The sequence below is a fragment of the Buteo buteo genome, chromosome 12, assembly GCF_964188355.1.
Source record: "Buteo buteo chromosome 12, bButBut1.hap1.1, whole genome shotgun sequence".
Taxonomy (NCBI): domain Eukaryota; kingdom Metazoa; phylum Chordata; class Aves; order Accipitriformes; family Accipitridae; genus Buteo; species Buteo buteo.
In genome coordinates, this window is record NC_134182.1 from 26,889,795 (window position 1) to 26,905,344 (window position 15,550).

The 15,550-nt window shown below is 45.1% G+C and overlaps 1 pseudogene; it reads right to left on the reverse strand.

The window, feature by feature from the left end:
* LOC142038097 (TOG array regulator of axonemal microtubules protein 2-like) overlaps positions 1–7,997 on the reverse strand; it is a 44,776-nt pseudogene extending 36,779 nt beyond the window's left edge.
* Between the last annotated feature and the right edge of the window lie 7,553 nt (positions 7,998–15,550).

Sequence of the window (15,550 nt, forward strand, 5' to 3'; positions counted from 1 at the left end):
GTACAAATACTCAAATTTGCAGCATTTGATATAGAGAGGTAAAAACAGACACCCTTTCTCCATAGAAGACTAACACACTGTGCTGGTTTTGGCTGGGATAGAGTTAATTTTCTTCATAGTAGCTAGTATGGGGCTATGTTTTGGATTTGTGCTGAAAACAGCCTCAGTAATACAGGGATGTTTTAGTTACTGCTGAGCAGTGCTTACCCAGAGCCAAGGCCTTTTCTGCTTCTCAGCCCACCCCACCAGCGAGGAGCTGGGGGGGCACAAGGAGTTGGGAGAGGACACAGCTGGGACAGCTGACCCCAACTGACCCGAGGGATATCCCAGACCATATGAAGTCATGCTCACCCTATAAAGCTGGGCGATAAAGAAGGAAGGGGGGCGGGGGGGGGGGGCGGGGGGAGTGGTGTTTGGAGTGATAGTATTTTGTCTTCCCAAGTAACCACTAGGTATGATAGAGCCCTGCTTTCCTGGAGATGGCTGAACACCTGCCTGCTGATGGGAAGTGGTGAATTAATTCCTTATTTTGCTTTGCTTGCACATGCAGCTTTTGCTTTACCTATTGAACTATAGCTCAACCCATGAATTCTCTCACTTTTACCCTTCCAATTCCCTCCCCCATCTCACCAGGGGCGAGGAAGCAAGCGGCTGTGTGGTTCTTATTTGCCAGCTGGAGTCAAACCAGGATACATACCAGCACTGACCCGCACTCCTGACCGCTACAACTGTCTGTTTGACTGCAGCCTAGTCTGCCTGGGGTGGAACGGCCATTCCAGCGCTACGGCAACGGAACGTTCTACTAATTTGCATACGTTTCTGTTGGTGGCCCAGCCAGGACTTACAGAGCTCTTTCCTTTCCTTTCAAAGGGCAGGCAACCCACAACAGTCGTTAGGATTTGGCAATGTCTAGGAAGTAGAAGCTTTCCAAAACTAGTTTGAAAGTCCTTTGTTTCTGTAATTCCCAGTCAATTTGGGGTTGGGGTTTCTTGGTTTGTTTATTTCTCATCACAATAAAGAAAGTATGAAGACACAAACAATGACTCACCAGGTGTTACACTAAAAGAAGGTTTGCACTTTGCATTAGATGTCCCCAATATTCAGTGGGCTTATTTGATTACTGTATTTGTATGATGCAAATTGTCCATCCAAACAGTCTCCTTGTAGGGTTTAGGGTTTATTTCCGCGGGGTCCGGACGATAGAACACCAATATGATGATTAAAGTCACCCCTTTATTGAGCCTAGCTGATCATTCTTGTACACTTCTCTAAGTTGTTTAGAAACTCTGATTGGTTGCTGCATGCAAGCATTTGGTGTCCACGCGCACAAGCATAAACGGTGATTGGTTACATCGGTACTGTCCACGCGCACAAACGTAAGATAAAGTTAGTTATACCCGCTCTGTACACGCGCATAAACATAGGACATAATTGGCCGTATTAATTAGAGCATGCAAGACTTGTCTTAGTCCAATTGGTCAAGATAAGCCCCTGAACTGAGGTTGGTTGTGCCAAGTTCCCTTTATCGTGGAATGTGCACCTGTGTTTTTCTAACTGGGATCTTTCTTTTTCTATCTTCTTGTTTAGTCTGTTCAAAGCCTTCTAAAGGCGTCTGGAACACTCTTGTGACCATGAGCCACCTTCAGGCCCGATAACTAAGTTCCATATAATTGAACCCTACATCTCCCCCCCCCCTTTTTTTTTTTGGTTTTTTTTTTTGTTTCAATTAACACAGCCTTACTTGATCTATCAATTAATTTTTAAACACGTTGCAACATACAAGGATGGACCATCTTGTACATTCTTGTGCCGTCTTGCTCCGCAAACTCAGCCCAGCAATCAGTAGGTGTCAGCTTTATGTAGGCGTCCCCACGGAGGCAGCTATGGTCTTGCTGTACACCAGCCTGATGCGCTTTGGAAAATCCCGGTATTTATATATTTGTAGAGGAACGGATTTTAGCACACGTGGCCAGCGGGTGCCAAAATCCGCCTCATCTGGAAACCTATGACGCATGCGCTCGCTGGCCAGGCGCGCTGCACGAGTCATAGCCATCTTGTCTATTTGTTCATGGGCTTTGTGATGCGGTTGCAATGCACTGAGAATTTTGATCTGTTATGTTAGCCAAGATGACCTACGCATTAGTTTTTGGCTGAGGTGGTATTCGTATTGCCACACCATCTATGATGCTCCGGATGATGATGATCATGTAAATTGAACAGAAGTCCATTGTGGGCTTGCACCTGTGAAAACACAAGCATAATCTCGCCCCAGGTTATTAATGAAAAAGTGGACTTCCCCATTGCTCTGTTTCTAGATTCTTAACTAAGTCAATGACCTTACCTCTAATTTTAGTTTTAACTAACTCACTCTTTTTTTTTTTTTTTTTTTTTTTTTTTTTTTTTAAAATGACTACATATCAGGGTATCTTAAAACTAGTTCCACACTCGGTTCTTAAGAGTAATGTTTCACCGAGTGCTGGCCAATATTAAATCATATATATATATATATATCTGCTATAAGAACTCTAAACTGCTTATTCTCTATACGATTAGGTATAGGTTAGTAGGTTAGTTGGTTAGTTAAATGTCTATTATAATGGTTACACACACAAAAAAAAAATTTTTTTTTTTTTTTTTTTGACTTTCCTTTCTACCCACTCGCACTAAGATACATATCTAAAGCCGGTATCATACTCCGCGTTTTTCACACGCATTCTTAATTTCCACATTGACTGCCGGTCTCCGTCGTGATTTGTCTAGTCGGTCTGTCTAGGGCTTCGGGACCTGCTGATGTCTCCGCTGCCTCTTGCTCTCGATCTTCTGAGTTGTTTGTGTCATCTGGTCACTCAATCCACGGCTTGACCCATTTTGCCGGTACCCAATGGGGCTGTTCGTTACCTGTGGAAACACAAGCATACCCTCTTCCCCAAGTAAATAATTTGCAAGGTCCCTGCCATTGCTTTAAAACTGGATCAAATACTGAAACCTGCGGCTGATATTTATCAACATTGTTGTTCTCACACATATGCCTATTAATTGGGATCTGATCCTCAGTGCCACGTGGCTGTAGCCAATTCAAAACATACAGTGCTTTACTTATTAATTCTTGAGGGGTACAATGCCGCATGTCTTCCCCTGTTTTTAAAATGTTTAAACGAGTCTTTAATGTCCGATGTGCTCGTTCAACGATAGCTTGGCCAGTAGAATTATGGGGTATGCCAAAATTATGAGCTACCCCCCACAGCTGTAAAAATGTTTCTAATGACTGTGCGCGATATCCCGGGCCATTGTCTGTTTTAATTTCTGTTGGTACTCCCATGGCCGCAAATGCTGCCAATAGGTGCTTAATTACGGCCTTGGCATTGGTTGATACATGAACAGTAGCCCACATAAGGTTCGAATATGTGTCAATAGATACATGAATGAAATTTTATCTCCCAAAACTGGGATACTCCGTAACATCTGTTTGCCAAATTTGCAATGGTGATAATCCCCGGGGGTTCACCCCTTGTGGTTGTAAGCTTGGAATATTCGCACAGTTTGGGCAGGCAGCAAGAATAGCTCTGGTTTGTTGTAAGGGAAGATTAAATTGTCTACTCAGCGCTTTTGCCAACTGATGGTAAAATTTATGGGATAGCAGCGCTTGCCCAAACAAATCAGGCTTGGGTGTATTAGAACGAACGTTTGCATTGGCTACTACCAGTCGATCTGCGCACGCATTACCTTCCACAATGAATCCTGGCAACGTTGTATGACTACGAATATGATCGATAAAAAATAAGTCTGTCCGTTTTTCTAATAGCATCCATAATTTCAAAAAATGTCATAAACAGCTGCTTATTATTTACAGTTTTTAGCAAGGACCTATGCATACGTTTGACTACCCCAACGACATACTGAGAATCCAAAATAATGTTGACAGGTGTTTTATCCCACCTTTTGAAAACAGCGCATACAGCTAATAGCTCAAGCACCTGTACTGACCCCTCTGGCAAAATGACTTCGGACTTCCAGGATCCGTCCTGAAGATACACAAATCCCGCTTTACCCGTTCTGCTGCTAGCATCAGTAAAAAACGGTAATGGCCTCCAGCGGCTTTTCGCTGCAAATAGAGCGTGGTTCCATTGTTAACATTGTTTTAAAGAATGGGTGAGGGGGGTAGTGATTATCCACTTCCCCCTTGAAGTCCAGCAGAGCTACTGCAAGACAGTCATTTTTCATCATGGCATTATTCACAATATCAAGTGACATAGGTAAAATAATTTTGTCCATTTGCCTCCCTGAAATTTGTATTGCCCTCACCCCTGCTTTTTGAATGCACATTCCCAGAGCTTCAATTCTAGTGACTACCGTTTTTGACATGCTAGCAGGCAAGAATATCCATTCTAGTATTACCAATGGGTTTTGTTTCTGTCGCTCATCCCACTGACCCAAAATTCCCACAACTTCCTTATCTGAGTTATATACATATAAATTCATGGGTAAATCAGGGATATATCTGCCAGACATAGATGATGTAATTTTTTGCTCAATTGCTGTCAAGGCTTGCTGTCCCGATGCATTTAGTTGTAGTACAGAAGTTAAGCTATTGCTGCCCCGCAATAAGTCCAGCAGTGGTTGTAAGTCTGTATTTGTGATACCACAATAAGGCCAAATCCACTGTAGGTCTCCGACAAGTTTTTGTACATCATGTATATTTCATATGTCTTTGTGTAGCGACAGCTTTTGTGGACAAACAGAGGCTTCCGCAACTTGCAAACCCTAATATAGTGTTAACGGTGTTCCATCTTTTTTAAACCTTGATCGACAGTCACTGGCTTTGTGTCCGAACTTGTCGCACTTGTTACAGACCCCAGGAGAGTTTGACTGACTGCTGTTAGTTAGTGCTGGCATAGATCGAGGCTGCGTTGCTATGCGTTGGGGGCACGCACGTCTCAAATGCCCCGGTTGACCACACCGATAACACGCTAAGGGGTCTTTGTGTGGGCCGCGGTCTCCTTTTCCCTGTTGCACTATCGGTCGTAATGCTACCGCAAGCGCTGCAGCGTGAGCTTCAGCATGTATTTTAGCTTTCTCTTGTTCCTGTATCAGAGGTAAGCGATTACAAGCCTCTATGACATCCACTAATGTAGCTGTACATGGAAGCGACGCAATGATTTGTCTGCATTTTGCATTCGCGTTTTGAATAGCTAAGTCCTTTCCGACCGCAGCTTTCGCTTTGGGGGTTAAGGTGGGCGACGCATCGACAGCAGTTTTTAAACGGTCAAGGAATTTCATGTACGGCTCCTCTTCCCCTTGTATGATTTGAGAATATGGTGGGACTGGTTTACCCACTTGGGGCACCTCTGAAATAGCTTCCAGAGCTAGTTGTTGTGCCAATTGTAAAATCTCTGGTCTTAATGCAGCCTGAACGGGACCAGTAGCAAACTGTCCCATGCCAAGTAACATATCAACACTGACAAATGCAAGTGGATTTTGTGCCCCAGCATCTAAATTTCTCACCTGGGCTTCTTCTGCTTTCTGTCTCCACCGATCATGAAACAGCAACCTCTGAGTTGGTTCAAAGAACATTTCCACCAAAATCTTTATATCCGCTGGCACTAAGGTTTGTGCCTTAAAAAATTGTTGTATCATTTGTTGTACATACTTATTGTCTATTCCATATTGCATGATGGCTTTTTGCAGTTCTCGAACTGTTTTCCAGTCCAGAGGCGCTCATTGTTGCTTTCCTCCTGGTTCAGTGAACACGGGAAATGATCCGATAGTAGGTGGCAGTGTTATTCCTTCTATAGTGGCTTGTTCAATAATTCCGCGCCAACGTTGTCCCGGCGAAAAAGACGGATCGCTGGGTGGTGGTGGTGGGGGTCCTGCCCGGGCTGGTTCCGTGTTTTGTAAGGGCGGGTCTGTTAGCCGTCACATTCCTTTGTATCTATCCTCGTATCTCTCTTCAGACCCTTTTCCCTCATCAGGCATTAATTCCCCTTTTTGTACACACAGGTTAATCAGTTCTTGCGTTTTATCCTTGAGGGATTTTTCTTCCCCATTGCCCACCATTTTAGCAAAAGAATCCATACTTTCCACGATCGCAGTTACTGCTTTCTCATATTTCTTTCTCGTCAACGGCTGCCCACCTTTACCCCCGTCTCTTTTCCGCATTTCCTCCAGCAATTCTAACATTTTCTCTTTTTGCTCTATTATTAGAGTAGCCAAGTCCTTGTTTGCATTATTTGAATCAGGGTATATGCTCGGTATAATTTGTTCATGTTGAACGGTGGTACCTGGGGGCTGTTTTCTTGTAGGTGGATTTTTACTCAGTCCCTGATTCTGTAGGGTTTCCTTTAATTGTACGGTTAGGGAGGCTTGGAAACTGTCAGATTGCTGATTAATATCGGCAGTCCCAGGGAGTGGAGCAGAAGTCAAGGGCACAGGAGCACGCGGACAAGCTCCAAAAAGTCTCTCTCGCTGCATTATGTTTTTCTCCCCGCTTTTCCCTTTCGCTTGCGGTTGGAGAGAGAGAGCAGCAAAAGCAGACGCAGATGCTTTACGATCTGCTTTCATTTCTTGCAGAGTTGTCTTAATCAATTTCCATAAAGTTGCAAGACCTTTAACTTCTTTAGACCCGTCACTAATTTCATCCCATAGGGAGGTTCCGATAGCTTTCCAGGTACTAAGTTCAAAAGCCGTACCAACACTAATTAAAAGGTTTCTGTCCTTTTTAATATCTGTCTCTGTTTTTTCAACCAGCCTCATAAATATCTTTCCGGCTGCCTTTTCTTTCGCAGATGCTGCGATACCCATGCCGCCCTTTTTACCAACGTAAGCTTACGATTTACCTGCTTCTCCCGAGCAGTGTTGTCCTGCTTCTCCCGAGCAGTGTTGTCCTGCCTCTCTCGAGCAGTGTCCGGCGCTGTCTTTCAAGCCACCGTGGTCCGCAGCAATTCCCCGCCTTTTCAGTAGCATTGCCTCTTGTTCCTCTTCGGATCACGTCGGGGTCACCAAATGCAGGGTTTAGGGTTTATTTCCGCGGGGTCCGGACGATAGAACACCAATATGATGATTAAAGTCGCCCCTTTATTGAGCCTAGCTGATCATTCTTATACACTTCTCTAAGTTGTTTAGAAACTCTGATTGGTTGCTGCATGCAAGCATTTGGTGTCCACGCGCACAAGCATAAACGGTGATTGGTTACATCGGTACTGTCCACGCGCACAAACGTAAGATAAAGTTAGTTATACCCGCTCTGTACACGCGCATAAACATAGGACATAATTGGCCGTATTAATTAGAGCATGCAAGACTTGTCTTAGTCCAATTGGTCAAGATAAGCCCCTGAACTGAGGTTGGTTGTGCCAAGTTCCCTTTATCGTGGAATGTGCACCTGTGTTTTTCTAACTGGGATCTTTCTTTTTCTATCTTCTTGTTTAGTCTGTTCAAAGCCTTCTAAAGGCGTCTGGAACACTCTTGTGACCATGAGCCACCTTCAGGCCCGATAACTAAGTTCCATATAATTGAACCCTACACTCCTTTTTTCTGCTTCATTATTACACAGGTTTATTCCCTACTTTCTTTACTGCAGAGACACTCAAAACCAACATAAACATGGCCTGCCTCAAAAAAGAATTTCTCATCTTGGCTGTTCCTGAAAATTCAAAATTATACACAGCATGTTTCCCTACCCCTTGTCCTGACCAATATCCTCCCCACTACGCAGCCTCTGAGGCTGGGCTCTCAGCATGAAGATGCACTTGTACAGCATGAAGAATAGCTGCTGCACTTGCCAGCATCTCCAGGGTCTCGTGATCAGCGCTTTGAATGCAGGTTTTGTACACGCTCTGCCTCCCTGAGCCGAGCAGCATTCCTGGGCAGTGGCACGGCCGCTGTAGGCGAACATCTTCCAGGCAAAGGCTGCAGGAACGGGATTGCAACAAGCCCTGGATGAAGAAGTCTCCGGTCTGCTGCAGCCCTTCACCTGCTGCGAAATCATCTTGTGTTTCCATGGCAGGGGAGGCAAGGGGCTCTTTGCAGATGAGAGTCTACTCGATGTGCCGCTGGTCGCTGGGCCTGATACAACTGCTGGTGGGTTTCCCAGCAGCATCAGGAGCCTATATGGAAAAATAACACTGCTAGTGCAAGTGACAGCCACCGATCCCTGGCATTGCCCCGCATACAGGGGTTCCTGCATATGAAACTGCTCAAGTCAGGTGGTGTTAAAACAGCATAGAAATATATTCAAGCTATGCATTTTCCAAATTCTGTCAAAATCATGGCCACAAACTCCAAATGCTGGAGGAAGACTGCTGTCGGCATAACGGGGGAGACATAACTCCGCCCCAGCAGCTGTTCTCCCCATGGCTGTATGAGCATGGCAGCCGAGGCAAGGCTCTCACCGCACCCACTGCTGCTGGCCCCAGTGCAGCATGCTGGAGTTGTTCCCACTGAACTCGGCACTGCCGCTGCAGCAGGAGCATCATTTCACACATTTGATAACAAAGAGTTTGAAGGCCACATTGGACTTGCCCCAAGAGCAACCAAAAAAATGGGGGTTAGAATCATTTGCTCCTTTTTAATACAAATGTACCTGGATTTAAGGGGGGGGGGGGGGGGGGGCGGCACTGGGCTAACAATACTGGAGACTGGTGTGTAACCCCTATTCTCTAGCACTTTCCACCCATCTGCAAGATTTTTTCCATAGAAAGGGATAGGTAAGATTTTATCACACATCCATGGGTAATTCTGAGCCACAATTTAAAACACAAGCCAAATACTGCCAGATCTGCCACCAAGTGGGAAAGGAAGGAGAAAAGCGGTTGAAACAACTGCCCTTGTAGCTAAATTGCCTGCATTTATAGTGTTGCCGAGTTACCTATAGCACTTGCAGCACCTCAGAAAGCCTGAGGCTATGGCATAACGCATATTTAGGGATGCCAGCTATCCAGAAACTATATGCCACGCTCACATCAACAAATGCACATCCCACAGGGCCAGTGGAGTTGTAGACGGTGTTACAGGGCACAGGTATATGAGAGTAAAGGAAGTTTAGGCTTAGCCCTTCAGGTTAGTGCTATAGCAAAACGTGACACTCATCAGCTTCAGTCCCTGCAGTCTGTTTCCTTACCAGTTTGATTTCTTTCACTTCAAAACTCTCTATAGAGATTTCTTTTCACCTTCCGACAGACTTTAGTCACTATACAGGACTTGGGCTTCCTTAAACATATCAGCCCATTTCTTATGGCCTAAGTGAGAGGTAAGAGGGGATTTTGCAGAGCGTGCCTTAGGATCAGAGGTCAGAATGGTAAGCCAGCAGTAAAATTCCTATAAACGTCAGTAAGTACAGAAGGATGCCAGTGTGAACCGCTTTTGAAAATCCACTCATGGGTGCCTCCAAAGCTCTGCAAACAGAGCGACTATCACATGGTAGCTCAGTGCAGCCAGAAGGATCAATCACAGACACAGTTCAGTTAAAGTATTACAGAAGGAAAAATGCCTCTGTACTCGGTGGAAGCAAAGGCAGGTCCCTATTCATTTGTTCTGTAAGCTTAAAACAAATAACAAGGAATGCTGTACAAGGACTTGAGGTACCCTACCATCAATCAAACTTACAATCAGATAAAATGGCATCCTCAAGCAAATTTTAGTAGAAATTGTTCGTATTGCAGCAAGGCCCTGTGCTGCTCCACCCCCTGCCCAAAAGATTTAACTCTGCTCAAAAGCTATCAAAGCATTCATCTGGAGTAAAACAAGTGATTTCAGAAAGGCTGGAGTTAGCGGAGACAGTTAACCCACTTCTGGCTTTCACTCTTTTTGTTAGTCTAGATAAATTCACAGAGACAGCTTAAGGTCAATGAATGAAGGTGCTTGGAGAGCTTTTAGAGCCTAATTCCCATTACTTTCAACAAAAGGCAGGCACTAAACACCCTTAAAAATACAAATATAGGTCTATTTGGACTGTACTTTAAAACAAGGCATAGAGGTATCATTGCAAGTGGGACTAGGACATAAAGCAGGGATTAAGGTATATTTTCTTTGGTCTCATTGCATAGGATGAATATCTAAGAAATATGCCAGCAGCAATTTTGCCTGGTTAAGATCACCTCCTAAATGAAGCTGAGCATGTCCCATTGCTTAAGGTATTAAAAATGCCCAAAAGAAAGCAGTAAGTACCAGAAATTAATCTATCCTGTAGCTAAAACAGAGGCTGCCTCTACCACTGACTTAACCCTGTTGCACAAAGTCAGGCTCTCCATGCCTCAGTTTTGTTCCTCTGCCAGTCTGTCCTACCTAAATGCTAGCATGCTATAAAGCATAATTAGGAAGGGCATTACTTATGGCACCTCCATGGCCCCCAAAGACTTGATTGCCTAAATTCAGGGCATAGTACCTAATTCAGGCCAGCTACATGATATGGAAAGCCCCAAATGTACAGCTATATAGGGCCACCCCTTTCTCCCTTGCACTGAAACCACTGTAACCCAAATGATAATAGCAGAGCAGTTTGCCTGCAGCCTGGGGGAAGCACTGGGTGTGCAGGATTCATCTTTTGCCACTGTTGACAGGAGCATGGAAAACAAGCTGGTGCCATTCTCTGTACAGAGGAGAACAGTAGCAGTGGTTCACTGCTGAGTGAAAAAAAGCGTTAGAAAATGGCTTTCTGAAGAAGAAAAAATGGAACACAGCTGCATGTGAACAGCTCCAGGCCCTGGTGATGTTTCAATAGACAGTAACTGTACTCCTTGTCATCCTTCTGCTGGGTTAATCAAAAGGAAACGCATCCTTTGGGATTTTCAGCTTCTTTGGATCATTAGCACCCAGTAAATGAAAACAGAGATTATTTAATGCTATCATTACTTTCTTTCCCAATTAACAAGCTATTTCTCTGGTGGCTTCCCAGCACAGCAAACATACAGTATTGTTATGTGAAACATGCTGATTCCAACAACCCTACAGAGCCCGTCAGGACTGGAGCCACTGTGGAGGTTGAACCCAGTATCTCACCAGCCAGAGGCTAGTTGTGAGGATAAAATGGAATTGGAGTGATGACAGTTGTTTGGGGTTTTTTTTGGCCAGAGGATTTCAGCTTGCAGGGCCATAACGCGTCTGTAGGATGAAGTTTTTATGTAGAGTAAAAAGCCATCGCCCAGTGGACCTGGGCAGTTTCCCCAGGCCTGCAGGAGAATCACAAGGCAGGTCCCTGTGCTACTAATTGCATCTCTCCCCACTTTTCTAAGTTCTTGGTGTCAAAGCCACTTAGGTTAGACACACAGGTCACAAGAAGTGCTCCTGTATCTTTCTGCACAATGATCCAAGCAAGATAACACAGCCAAAATCTGTTTTCTCTTACCATTTTGAGGAATTTCTGAACCAGCAAACTTGCTTCCTCATATATTTACTGTGCATGGCAAGAAGCACAGACAAAAGATGTAACGTGAAAAGCATCGCCCACGTGATGCTCTTTTTACAAGTTGTGCCCTCAGCATTCATTTGGAAGATCTTAAAAGTTCAATGTCCCTATCGAAAGCTCCTACAATGGCTGCTTCTCAGCAGAGCAGGGCTGCTCAACCATGAAACTGACGTGCGGAAAACAGACTCCACAATCGGTGAGATTGTAAAGTAGGTATGTTTATTCAGCGCTGGGCAGCACGGGGTGGGGGGGGGTCGTCCCACCAAAGTCGTGCGCGCCGTCGGGCCTAATTGTGCAGGTTAAGTACATGTTCTACATACACATTCATTAGATTTCCGAGAAATGTTATACATATTCCTTAGTTTTCCAGGAAACTATTAGCATATGCAAATGTCTTTTACGCAGGCGCATTGAAGGTCTCTGGTGGTCTTCGGAAGTCCTCTGGTGGTCTTCCATAGTCTTCCTCACTTGTCCGCTATTTGACCCTCCTCAGATGATTCTGCTTTCGGTCACGAAGGCCCATCTTGCTTGGCTTTTTGTGCCTGTTTCATCAAACTTTGTAGAAACAGTTAGCCTTCGCTGCGTCCGTGAGGCCTGCTGCTTGTGGGTGCCTCTGGCTCAGATTGAACAGCCCCATTGTGTCTCTCGTTCGCTATGTATCTATTCTTTTAATCATCCCACACTGCGCAGTATGGTCTTTTACATATTTTGATACATCAGTGCTCGTTAGTGCTTTTATTATCTAAGTTCTCAGTGGTGTAAAATCATATGGTTAGTTTAAGTTAAATTATCTACAAGGATGAGAACAAAAGCAGGAGTTCTTGTCTTTTCTGGCCCTATCTATTCAAGCAAGGTCTCTACTTGTGCCTTCTTAACAAGATCGTAAATACATCAAACATTTAATTAAGTTTTGTGATTGTTCATGGTTCCTTCTTGCTCATCACTCCCAAGTACCAGTCTCTGACAGGCTTAATCCTTGAGGAACACCAGTCTTTGGTATGTAAAGTTACAGAGAGAAACAATCATTAAGCAATTAGCAGTTTGCTCTCTATATCAAAACAAGAGTTACCACAAGCAGCAGCTTACGCAGGGCAGCAAATGAAGAGTTGAGAATAAGCTGATCTGAATGCCAAACCTCATTAGCTCCTTCAAAAAGCACTTGAACAAGCCCTCATTCCAGCTCTAATGAGGTGTTGTGCTGGACACCACGGTTATTTGAGTACTGTACACAAGTTTGCTCCCACTGAGCACTGCGACGGTCTCTGTTAGAGCTGTGGCCCAGAGCGGTTGTTCCCCAAAGGTGGGTGATTGATTGCTCTCTGGGCTCCTGTGACTGCCAGACACAATGAGATGAGGAGAAGCCAAGTACACTGACACACCTTTGCCTTGAGCATAACCCAGCCTGGACCAAAAGCATTGAAAGATTTCCCCTCCTTATCGAGGCACTTTGAAGAAGACCCTGAAACTGCGAGATGCTGAGGCCATGCAGGGGTTTGCAGAGCACCTCATGCAGAGAGGTCCTCGCCCTGAGGGGCCTCCAGCTGCTAATGCCGTATGAACATAAATTAGCTGACAGCAGTAAAGCTGCGGGGCCTAGCGCTAGAAAAAGCAGGCACCGATCAGCTGCTGCCATCTCTTCTGAGAGCAGGTCTTCACAGCACGTGGGATTTCTGCCATGAAGGACTCTTGGAAAGGCTCTAAATGCCCAACACTCAAGGCTTGGCTACAGAAGCAGTCACAATCAGCACCTTGAACTAATATATCCTCAAATTAAGTCCAACCAGTGGCCCATGTCTTGAAATGCTAGGCCAGCTGTTTGTTGGTTCACACTGGTTTCTTGTAAAAGCATTTTCCTTAGAAATACCAGGCTTGTCTGCCTCAGTGCCTTCCTCTCAGCTGCCTCAGGGAGAGCGGTCTCCCACCCCATACTCCTGTGTGAAGCCATCCCAGAGGGCTACTAAAATATGTTCCCTGGCCAGTAGTTTTCTCCTGATAGGGCCCTGCATACTGTTCCACACATCTTTCGTAAAGGCACAAACCAACTCCAAGCAGTCTGACTAGAGCAGGTTTCCACAAACAGCTGCATAAATCCAAGATAACTCCAAGTGAGCATCCTAAGGGCTCTGTCCTGTTCCTGTGTAATCACCAGGCAGGGAAATTCTCAATGATATGAAGCAATTTCATTCAGTTGCAACCTGGGATCCGAGTTCTGTATTGAAATTTTTCATTATGAGTAACAAGCATTGGGAGCATGAGGTGCAGGGCTGACATGCAAAAACAGGAGCATATCCTTTAACGAGACCAGCTTAATTGTCCATTTTACTACTCTTATGTCTATTCCACTAAAGTCCCAGTACTGTTGTTAGTGCTGTATGAACCTTGAAATACAACAGTTCCCACCGCTTAGAATTTATTCCCTGGTCTTTACAGTATCTAAGCACCTCTGTTTTGTTCAGGGCCTAAGTCTGCTCTTCAAGCATCACTGAAATATTTAAAGCCTCCTGTGCTGGTTTTGGCTGGGATAGAGTCAATTTTCTTCACAGTAGCTAGTATGGGGCTATGTTTTGGATTTGTGCTGAAAACGGTGTTGATAACACAGGGATGTTTTCATTATCACTGAGCAGTGCTTACCCAGAGCCAAGGCCTTTTCTGCTTCTCAGCCCACCCCACCAGCGAGGAGCTGGGGGGGCACAAGGAGTTGGGAGAGGACACAGCCGGGACAGCTGACCCCAGCTGACCCAAGGGATATCCCAGACCATATGACGTCGTGCTCACCCTATAAAGCTGGGGGATAAAGAAGGAAGGGGGGGGGGGGTGTTTGGAGTACTGGCATTTGTCTTCTCAAGTAACCGTTACACGTGATGGAGCCCTGCTTTCCTAGAGATGGCTGAATACCTGCCTGCTGATGGGAAGTGTTGTATGGATTCCTTGTTTTGCTTTGCTTGTGTGCATAGCTTTTGCTTTACCTATTAAAATGTCTTTATCTCAGCTCACAAGTTTTTCTCACTTTAACCCTTCTGATTCTCTCCCCCATCCCACTGTGAGGGAGGTGAGTGAGCGGCTGTGTGGTGCTTAGTTGCCAGCTGGGGTTAAAGCACACCACCTCCATTCACCTAACCTACAAGGTATCACCTAACTCCAAGGGATTTAAATCCCTAGAGCGCCCAAGTGTCCATGGGCTCACGCCTGCTAAACACAGGAGGTGTCTTGCATCTGACCTGCTGCTTAGAGCCCCACACCATGGTGCCCAGAGGCCCCAATGCAGGATCTTCAGTCAAGGTGGACAAATTACTATTTTTCAACATCTACCAGCTGGCAGCATTGGGTGAGCTGGAGAGGTAAAGGAGTAATAGGCTGTCTCTGCAGCAAACAGCAATGCTTTACAGGCAAGGGGACAAACAAGAGCTGCCAGATATGAACACGCAACACAGTACTGCTGTCTGATGAAACCTTGCAATGGTTTGGCTCACTGACCTGACAGAAAATACCACGTTTCCAAACTGCCATCACTTCCAACATCCAAAAGTGAACACAGCCGAAGAAGAGCATGGAAAGTGGAAGACTGCAGAAGCAGGCTAGCTCTACTGCTGATTCATTGCCTGGCCTGCAAAGAAATAGAAATATAAATCTCAAGGCCAGAAATACAAATCTTAAGGCCAGAAAAAAGTTAGGAGCGTATAAGCGTGACCTCTGCAGGCCGCAGATTTTTTAACAAGTCAACTTTTGCTTCTTACAGGTCAGTATCTCCAACGGAAAAATGCAAATGATGCTTGGAAGCTTTGCAAAGCTCTCAAATGCCCTGGGGTGATGGATATTATGCAAATAGGAGCAGTTACCACTGTCATTACAGCAGCAGTCTCTGCAGCAAAGCCCCAGCTTGCTAAATTGTTAGGGGTGAGGGAGCACAGATATTACCAGGAAGAAAGGGAATGAAAAAACAAGTGAAGCAAAGGCATTATCTCCGGAGAGAGAAAGAGAGAAACGGAGGGAGAAAGTAACCAGCAAACACCTCTGATAATGTGCAGAGTCCCTGTATCTCAAACCTTCAGAGAGTTTGGTTTGTCCTCCCCCTACTGCTGTGGCAGGCCAGCATCTCTGCACCCTAAAAGAAATTCAAGATGTGTTAGACCATGGCTCTTTCCTCCTCTTCCT